An 11,066-nucleotide genomic window follows, 5' to 3' on the forward strand; every position below is an offset into this window, starting at 1 on the left:
GAGATCGAGTCTGTTCTACTGAAAATATTTGAGGAGACCCTGTCAAAGGGAGCTATGATATGATATCACAACTTACCTCATAATTCTATTGACTCATTTGTTATGCTTGCAGACTCCTTCGTAAAAGCACATGCTGATGACATCAAGGTCGAAACCAGGAAATCAAACCTTTTCAAAGTCAAACAGAAGGATAACGAGATGCTCAGGGAATTCGTGTCCCGTTTTTAAATGTAACGAATGGATCTGCCGCCAGTCGCTGATGATTGGGCTGTTCAAGCTTTCGCTCAGGGACTCAATATTCGAAGCTCGGTGGCTTCATAGCAACTGAAGTAGAATATGATAGAATACCCTGCTCAATTTATATCTTTTTATGAGTAAAAACGAGCTTGTCGCTCAAGTTGATAAGATAATCAGAGAAACTCATATTGGATTATATTGTTGTTGTTGGTTATAGTTGTTGTTGGTCGGTTGTTGATGACCCTTAGTGGTCTTTGGGATGTATTAAAAATAGGGGAGTTGCTGCCCGATTTTTCTTAAGCCATACGACTAGCCAAATATGATGGTACGACATTATATGTTAACGGCAATATCATTTCACTTGTTGTAGATGAAAGAAATTGTGTTGAACTTGGTTGAGTAATAAGGAAGAGATCATACCGGTATGTTAAGGCTATCCCTTCTTTACTTTTGGCATGATCCATATGATGCAATGAAACGAGCAAGCATGCAACTTCCACAAATAATTCTATTCCTAGAAGTACTAGGGTTGCTGATGTTTTTGATTCCCCATATGTCCGTCCTACTATCATATCGTCTGTTCATGGGTCTTATGAACATAGGTTTATGATTTCTCCCACGGAGGCTGAGATGATATGATGAGATGCTCTCAGAAGTTTGATGATGTTATGTACACATATATCTATGCATGATATGACATTTATAGGCATACGCATGACATTATAAATATTTTTATGATTCACAGAGCTATTCAGACTACAGGTTGAGTTCTTTACTCCATGTTTCTTTCAAGTCTTTTATATATTGATTTTTATGCCTTACATACTCGGTACATTATTTGTACTGACGCCCCTATTGCCTGAGGCCTGCGTTTCATGCCCGCAGGTGCAGGTAGACAGTCTGACGGTCGCCCTCCTTAGGATCCTAGCTCAGCGAGAATTGGTGTGCTCCATTTGATCCGGAGCCGCTATTAGGTTTTGGTATGATACTTTTGTATACATATAAGGGTATGACGGGGCCGATGTCCAATCCTTTATACAGTTTTACACTCTCTTAGAGGTCTGTAGACAGTCATGCATAGTTGGATAGTATGTGGCCTTGTCGACTTGCCCTACTATATTTCGCATGTATATGTATATATATATTTTTTGAGTATGTCTCCTCACGTATGTTATTCACATGATTCAGCAGTTTAGGAGCATATGTTATGCATGACCTACACTTATTTCATGTTTATATCTTAGACGTATGCTTAGGGGTGTTCGGTAGGTAGAACTCGGGCACTCGTCACAGCCCATCGATTTGGGTCGTGACAGAAATGAACCGGTCGTAGTAAGGTCAAATGAACAAGAATCAGGTACTAACCCAGAGATTATAAAGATGCTTGAGGAGCTGACAAAGAGGATAGAATCAGGGGAAAAGAATATTGAAGAGAACAACAAAAAGCTTAAAAAATACGATTCTGGGGTAGATCAAATCCCAGGAGCACCTCCGATATTTGAAAGGACTTGATTCCAGGAAGTTCGTGCGAAAACCTTTTCCTCCGAGCGCGGCTCCAAAGACGATCCCCAAAAAATTTTGTATGCCCGAAATACCTAAGTATAATGGAACGACCTATCCAAATGAGCATGTAACCTCTTACATATGTGTCATCAAAAGGAACGACTTGGAAGACAATGAGATCGAGTTTGTTCTACTGAAAAAATTTGAGAAGACCCTGTCAAAGGGAGCTATGATATGGTATCACAACTTACCTCCTAATTCTATTGACTCATTTGCTATGCTTGCAGACTCCTTCATAAAAGCACATGTTGGCGCCACCAAGGTCGAAACCAGGAAATTAGACCTTTTTCAAAATCAAACAAAAGGATAACGAGATGCTCCGGGAATTCGTGTCCCGTTTCCAAATGGAACGAATGGATCTGCCGCTAGTCGTTGATGATTGGGTTGTTCAAGCTTTCACTCAGGGACTTAATATTCGAAACATGATGGCTTTATAGCAACTGAAGCAGAATATGATAGAATACACTATCGTTACCTCGACTGATGTATATAACCAGTATCAATCGAAAATCAGAGTCGAAGATGACCAACTCGGGGCCCCTTCGGAGTCTGTTTATCCCGTAAGAACCCGCAACATAGTCAAGAGAGACATCAATCGTGAACCAAGATCAAACAAGGATCGATATCTGTCATATAATGGAGGTCGGAGAAGCAATAGGTCTAGGCGGAGCCCCATAAGAAACAAAAGGAGAAATGACCAAGGTCGAAGCAAGCAGGGGCTCATGACTAAAAGTAGCTTCCACAGGTCTATCGGGCCTAAAGAAGTGCCGAGGATATTGGAATACAACTTTAATGTTGATGTTGCCGTCATCGTATTAGCTATCGGGCGCATCAAGGATACCAAATGGCCTCGACCTCTATAATCCGATCCAGCTCAACCTAACCAGATGTGAAAATATCATGGGAATCAAGGTCATAAAATAGAAGATTGTCGGCAACTAAGAGAAGAAGAAGCTCGACTATTCAACAATGGGCACCTTCGAGAATTTTTGAGCGACCCGGGCCAAGAATCGTTTCAGGAACAGGAACTCTAACAAACAAACAGAACAAGAGGATACCAAACCTCAACACGTCATTAATATGATCATCGGTGGAGTCGATATCCCACAGGGTCCGATGTTGAAATGCACCAAAGTATCCATCACTAGGGAGAAATGAACTCGAGACTACATACCGAAAGGAATTTTATCTTTCAGCAACGAGGATACAGAAGGGATCGTACAACCTCACAATGATGCACTGGTAATATCTGTACTCATAAATAAAACTCGAATTAAATGTGTGTTGATTGATCCAAGTAGCTCGGCCAACATCATTCGGTCGAGGGTCGTGAAGCAGCTTGGTCTACCAGACAAAATAGTGCCTGCAGTCCGAGTTCTAAATAGGTTCAACATGGCATGTGAAACCACCAAGGGGGAGATACCGTTACCGGTCAATACCACCGGAACCATACGAGAGGCCAAGGTTTATGTGATCGAAGGAAACATGAGGTACAACGCCCTTCTCGGAAGGCCATGGATCCACAACATGAGGGCAGTGCCCTCAACTCTTCACCAAGTGTTAAAATTCCCAACTACGGGGGGGGATTAAGACAATCTACGAGGAATAATCATCCACAAAAGAGATGTTTGCAGTCGAAGAGGTGATTCCAATATCAATGCTCGCAACATCGAAGGAACTGAATTTGGGCGCAAACCAAGAGGCCAAATAGCAGTCACCGATACTGGCCACGACCTAACCATATAAGCAGAAGACTTATGAAGACAATGATTACTGGGCTCCCCGATCTTTTATAATCCGCAATGACTCCGATGCAACCAAATTGATGATTTTGAAGAGCTGGAATAGGTTATATTGATCGAGCATATACCCGATCGGAAGGTATACTTGGGCACGGTGTTAACTCCCGAGCTCAGCAAAAAACTTATTCAATTTCTTGTAGCTAACATAGATTATTTCGCTTGGTCCTATCATGATATGACAGGGATCCCACTGGAGATAACCACTCACAAGCTAAACCTGGACCCGAAAATCAATCCGGTCAAGCATAAGAGGAGGTCCCAGTCCGAGGTCAAACATGTTCTCATCAAGGATGAGATATCTAAACTCCTTAAAATAGGGTCCATTCGGGAGGTTAAATACCCAGATTGGTTAGCAAACGTAGTGGTAGTTCCTAAAAAGGGAAATAAACTAAGAATGCATGTAGATTACAAAGATTTGAATAAGGCATGCCCCATAGAGGAATAAACTAAGAACGAGCTTTGGAGGAACTCAAGAGGTACTTATCGAGCCCCCCGCTGCTTCACACACAAAAGATAGATGAACGAATGTACTTGTACCTGGCGGTCTCGTAGATAGCAGTAAGTGGAGTCCTAGTTCGGGAAGAGCAAGGTACGTAATTTCCAATTTACTATGTTAGTAGGACCTTAGGTGAGGCCGAAACTAGGTACCCTGTTACACCCTATACGTTCCAAGGTGACATATAATGAATATGAGACTTGTTAATCATGATTTAAATACATTTAAAGTAATAATATGACTATATATGATGTTTGGATAGAAAATATAAAGTTTGGGAAAAGTCAGATTTAAGTTGCGGAAAAATCGACTAAGGATTTGTCTTGTAATGGAGCTTTTGAGCAATAAATTTTGTATGCTATATAGGGTCTTTTGGGGACATATTATATACCAAATTGAAGGTCTTGGAATTTAGTTTCCAACTCTCTTAACCGTTCATTCATACAACATCCATATAAAAAGATATAAGCGTAGGAAGATGGGCCAATGATAGGGTGGGTGCCAAGCTAGCACCTCTTTGACTTTTCCAAACTTGATATATATAGGTCTTAGGTCGTCTTAATCTTCATTTTTCCATATAAAACGACCTGATAACATCCATAAGCTCTCTTATATAGTTTCTAAGGATATTAACATCCCAGATATAAAATTAAGAAGCGATAACATTAGAACGATCCCTATGACATAAGTATCGCTATATCGCCTCTCTTTTTCTTTGTAGTTTGCGTTTTGGAAGGTAATTCATAGTTAATAAAATGTATACTTTCTGTATTTATTCTTTTAAATATCAAGGAAGGTTGATAAATTTATTTTCTAATATTTAGAACTCACGGGACGGTGATCGAAAGCCGTGAGTTCGATTTATTTCACTTTTAGCGGACTGTTTTGTAGTCCACTCGTGTTGGCCTATTGTGATGATGATTTATGGAGTTTTGAAGGATTAAGGGATTTGAGAAACACCACATATGGTAGGGTAGTAGGCTGGTCGCTCGTCGTTGCAATTTCAGTTTAAATGATAACTTATTGATTGGGTGTGTTATGGTATATTTGGGGGTTTTGTTGTATTGATGGTCCCAAATTGTAGTTGGGTTGTTTTTGAGTTGATGATTGTATTTTGTTTGTATCTTGCCTATAGTAGGCTTGAGGGAGCAGTGAAATCAGGGGAAATGCTACCCGTTTTATTTTAGAATCGAGTTATCATTTGAGATACGTGATATAATTCCGCCATCTAAGTTCTACACATATTTCTTTGTTATAGGGTTGGCACACTAGTTGTCATAAGCTTGTTGTTGAGTTGCATTGACAACTTGAGGTATGTCAAGGCTATCCCTTCTTTCCTTTTGGCATGATCTATATGATACAAATGAAGCGAGCAAGCACACAACTTTCATAAATGATTCAATTCTTAGAAGTACTAGGGTTGCCTATGTTCTGGATTCCCCATATGTCCAACTATCATATCGTCTGTTCATGGGTCTCATGACATTCCGAGATATCTTATTGACTTACTTCATTATGCATTGCATCCATCTATACATGTATACTGACCCATGACAAGATTGCGTTATATATATATATATATATATATATATATATATATATATATATATATATATATGGTATGGGGAAAGATTATGGCGTTATATACACACCACCACCTGATCAGCTGGTATACGTTTATGATTTCACCCACAGAGACTGAGATGATATGATGGGATGCCCTCAGAGGCTTGATGATGTTATGTACACATATACCTATGCATGATATGACATTTATACGCATATACATGACATTATAAATTGTTTCATGATTCACAGAGCTATTCAGACTTATAGGTTGAGTCCTTTACTCCATGTTGTCTTTTATATACTAATTTGTATGTCTTACATACTCGGTACATTATTCGTACTGACGCCCATATTGTCTGGGGGCATGCGTTTCATGCCCGTAGGTGCAGGTAGACAGGCTGACGATCCTCCATCTTAGGATCCTTACTTAGTGAGAGTTGGTGTGCTCTATTTGATCCGGAGCTGCTATTGTGTTTTGGTACGATGCTTTTGTATACATATGGGTATGACGGAGCCCAGTCCCGTCCTATATACAACTACACTCTGTTAGAGGTCTATAAACAGTCATGTATAGTTGGATAGTATGTGTCCTTATCGGCTCGCCCTACCTTATTCCACACACACACACACACACACACACACACACACACACACACATATATATATATATATTAATCAGTAGTTTATTTCCAGAGCATGACCTGCACTTACTTCATGTTTATATCTTAGACATATGCTTAGGGGTGTTCGATAAGCAGAACTCGGTCACCCGTCATGGCCCATCGGTTTGGGTCGTGACATACCCTCACATGAAAAAACTGGCGCTCGCTTTGCTAAGAACCTCTAGGAAGCTAAAACCGTACTTCTAATCTCACCATATATGTGTCGTAGCTACTTACCCTTTGAGGAACGTTATCCATAAACCCGATCTCTCAGGCCAATTGGCCAAATGGGCCTTAGAAATAAGTGGTTACGATATCGAGTACCGATCTAGGACCGCCATTAAGTCTCAAATTTTGGCAGATTTTGTGGCCGACTTTACACCGGCCCTAATACCCGAGGTTGAAAGAGAGTTACTGGTTAACTCCGAAACATCCTCGGGAATCCGGACCCTACTCATGGACGGTGCCGCAAACGCAAAAGGGTCCGGACTTGACATCGTATTAAAGCCACCAACAAGTAATATAATTCGATAATCCATTAAGATTATGAAATTGACTAACAACGAGGCTGAATATGAGGCCATGATTTCAGGCCTTGAACTAGCCAAGAGCTTGGAGGCAGAGGTGATCGAAGCCAAGTGCGACTCCCTCTTTGTGGTAAACCAAGTTATTGGGGCATTCGAGGTCAGAGAAGGATGAATGCAAAGATATTTGGACAAGTTACATGTGGCATAACGTCGGTTCAAAGAATGGACTTTGCAACATGTACTTCGGGATCAAAACAACGAGGTTGATGCCCTCGCTAACTTGGGATCTTCGGTCGAAGACGACGAGATCAACTCAGGAGAAGTCATACATCTTATGAAATCATTTGTGGAAGAAGGCCACGCCGATATCAACTCAACGAGCCTAACTTGGGACTAGAGGAATAAGTACGTGGAATATCTCAAGGCTGGTAAACTGCCTTCGGATTTAAAAGAATCGAGGGCCCTGCGTACAAAAGGTAGCCCGTTTTAGTCTGTCCGAAGATGGAACCCTGCTCAGAAGAATGTTTTGATGGCCCACTTGCAATATGCCTAGGGTCGGGGGATACTGAGTACGTTTTGAGGAAAATCCAAGAAGGAACCTGTGGAAATCATTCGGGCGCCGAATCGCTAGTTCAAAAAATAGTCAAAGCCGGTTACTATTGGTTCGATATGGAAAAATATGCGAAGGAATTCGTTCGAAGATGTGATAAATTCCAAAGGCATGCTTTGATGATTTATCGAGCCGTAGAGCTACTACATTCGGTCTTATCACCATGGCAACTCATGAAATGGGGGATGGACATCGTTGGCCCCCTTCCACGGGCACCCGGTAAGGCTCAATTTATTTTATTTATGACTGATTATTTTTCTAAATGGATGGAAGCATAGGCATATGAGAGGGTCAGAGAAAAAGAAGTCATCGATTTCATTTGGGACCACATCATATGCTGATTCGGAATGCCGACCGAGATTGTATGCGATAATGGGAAACAGTTCATCGGAAGCAAAGTAACCAAAATTTCTTGAAGACCATAAGATTAAAAATCAACACCTTATCACCCTAGTGTGAATGGACAAGTTGAATATACCAACAAAACGATACTCCAGAGCCTTAAAAAGAGGTTAGCCGACGCCAAAGAAAAATGGAAAGAAATACTGCCCGAGGTCCTATGGGCATACCGTACAACCTCGAAGTCCAGTACCGGGGCCACCCCGTTTTCTTTAGTTGATGGCACCAGAGCTTTAATATCAGCCGAGGTCGGAGAACCAAGCATCAGATTCCGATTTGTAACAAAGGAATCGAACGACAAGGCTATGAGTATGAGCCTGGAGCTATTGGATGAAAGGCGCGAAGCCAACCTTGTCCGGTTGGCCGCCCAAAAATAGAGAATCGAAAGATATTACAATCGAAGGGCCAATCTTCGACACTTCAATACTGTAGATTTGGTACTAGGAAAAGTCACACTGAGCACCTGAAACCCGAACGAAGGGAAATTAGGGCCGAACTGTGAAGGACCGTACCAAATTATCGAGATCACTGGAAAAGGATCCTACAAGCTTAGAACAATGAACGACAAGCAATTACCAAACAACTGAAATATAACTCACTTAAAGCGATATTACTGCTAAGGTACGACCCCAATTCTTTCTTTTATTTTTACATTTCAAACTAACACTAGCAAGTAACCAACAAGGGATGATACGAGATCCTAGGTCTGAAAGCACGCGTTGCACTCTTTTTTCCCGGTAACGGTGCCAAAATTTGACGAGCTAAATACACAACACAAAATTATGCTCGCTAATCGAATATAGTATAGAAAATATCGTATCCACATGGATTGGATTTAAACAGTGTTTTCATAGCTTCTAGTTTAATTGTTATTCAAGATGATCAACAATTTAGATTTGTGTGAATTAAAACTAACATTAACTAAAAGTCCAATTATTGTCTAATGACAATTGCAACAAGAGTAAGCAAGAAGATATCAAGGGGAGAAAATAGGGGTTGATTGGATAGGTGTAAGATACCTGTTTGGGAATTAACTCTAGTTACTTCACTTCATGGTTCAAGTGAGCCTCTCGAATTCACTCTATTATGTTCAAACATTCAGTAGAAACTCCTCTTTCGATTAAGTCTCAACCTTACGATATGAACTAAGTTAAGCTTGGTGAAGATATGCAAGAGTTCGTAGTGGATTGATCCTTAGGAGAACCTCTTTCGATTATCCTCCTAACTAGGTCTAAACATTAATTCAACTAGCCTCTTTCGATTACTAATAAGAATCAATAAATTCAACCAATAATATAATGTAAAACATCACAAAGTATGCCTCTTTCGATTACATAAACATGTAAATATGTATGCAACAATAAAAATACCCAAAACGATTCAATACATAAAAACTAGAGTTAATATCCACAAATAATTCTTAAAACACCAAATTCATCAATCCCTAAGGAATAATTACTCCATGGATATGCAGAAATTCATCACAATTAAGTTTAAGTCAAAAGAAAACATAAAACATCGAAACCCTTGTCTTGAGTGAGGATGAATGGTGAAATCCTTGTGCTTGCTTGTCCCTCTTCTCCTTAGCTTCTTTAGATCTAAATTATGTCAAAATTCCTCAAAATATCATTTTTCTATGTCTATATACCAAGTAGGGTCTGGCCCAAATAAATACACCTTCTCCTACGTGAAAAAGGACACATTTTCGGAGTTGGACGTGAGCGGCCGCACAATTTTCACACTGTTCTGCCCCATATGCGCGGTCAGTGCACGGCTGTGCATTGCCGCGCACTTTTCACCCTGTTCTGTTGGGAATTTGAAAATATGTAAAACATGAAAGTTGTATCCCTTTGAATTATATTTCCAACAATATATTGTGGAGCCCAAACGTAGTTCCGAACGAAATGTTATGTGCATTTTACTAGACACTGCACAATATGCCTGCTCGATTCTTCGTTCGTTCTTAACTATCATCTGTTAATCCCCGAATACGATCCCGGCTTAATTCCTTGGGCTTTTACTCAGAATTCAAAGCTCCAAATCACTTAAATTTATTACATAACATCTACATAGCTCGGAATCACTCCTACAAGGCATAAAATACATAATTAGTGCAAAATACTAGCGATTAAAGCTCAAACTCAACTAAAGTGCAGTAAATTGGAATGTAATACTAAAACATGAGATTATAGCCTACCATCAATCGACTTTGTCCCAAATGGGTTTTCCGGCAAGATTTTTAATGAGGCAACAAGTAAATCGTGCTAACTTAGAATTGAAGGTCGGCTACGAATCGGTGACAATGATCACAATAGCATTCGAGGCCTCTCTTCGGTCAGCCCCAAACATTGGGGGCCAATACCCTCGGGCATCGACTTTAACAAGGAAAGAAACTTCGTGATTAAAGGGTTTTGATCAATAGGATTTATGGTAAGGGCCAAACAGTCAAATGAATCGTGCCCACACAAACCGCTCGAACCCTGGCACAAAACATGTATACATGTACAACTATTGTGCACAAGAATAAAAAAGTAGACTCTTTCTTGCACATAAATATCTTGTCCTTTAAAATATTTCTTGCATTTTTTAAGGAATTTCCTAAAGCTATCGAGCCCAAAGGCCACCTTAATCTGAGTTCGAACATTCACTCTCACTAGGGGACTGCCGACAGAAAATAATCTCTGGCGGTCCGAGCTATCAGATCTCGGGGGCATAAGACCTATTAGGCAATGCCCAAATTTCAAAGGCCACGACCACCCCCACTCGGGGACTGTTATCTTAGGAATGCCCGGATAACTCGAAAAAGCAATCCCATTGGGCGACGCCCAACTAAAAAGGCTACGGCCATATTAACACGGCTCGGAGACGTCCGAGACTCGTAACAAAAATAAGGCCTTCAAAAAATTCTTTTTCATAACTAGTTCTAAAGTCTACCCTCGGCATACCATAAACCTAAACTATTTTGGGAAAAAGTTTCGATAACACCGAATCCCCCCGATGCCTAAACACAAAATAATGTTAAAGGTAAGGTTTGTTCAAACCTTAGAACACAACCTAATTATTTCATGCTAAGGCATTTCGACCTATGCGAATACAAATAAAAAAGAAAAGGAAAAATTCAAAGTTGTGAAAGGGAAAAGCCTTAGATATATGTCAAAATTTCTTTTTACAAGAGCTGAATAGCCCCGATACATATTTTTA

Source organism: Nicotiana tomentosiformis, chromosome 4 (genome assembly GCF_000390325.3).
Source record: "Nicotiana tomentosiformis chromosome 4, ASM39032v3, whole genome shotgun sequence".
Lineage (NCBI taxonomy): Eukaryota > Viridiplantae > Streptophyta > Magnoliopsida > Solanales > Solanaceae > Nicotiana > Nicotiana tomentosiformis.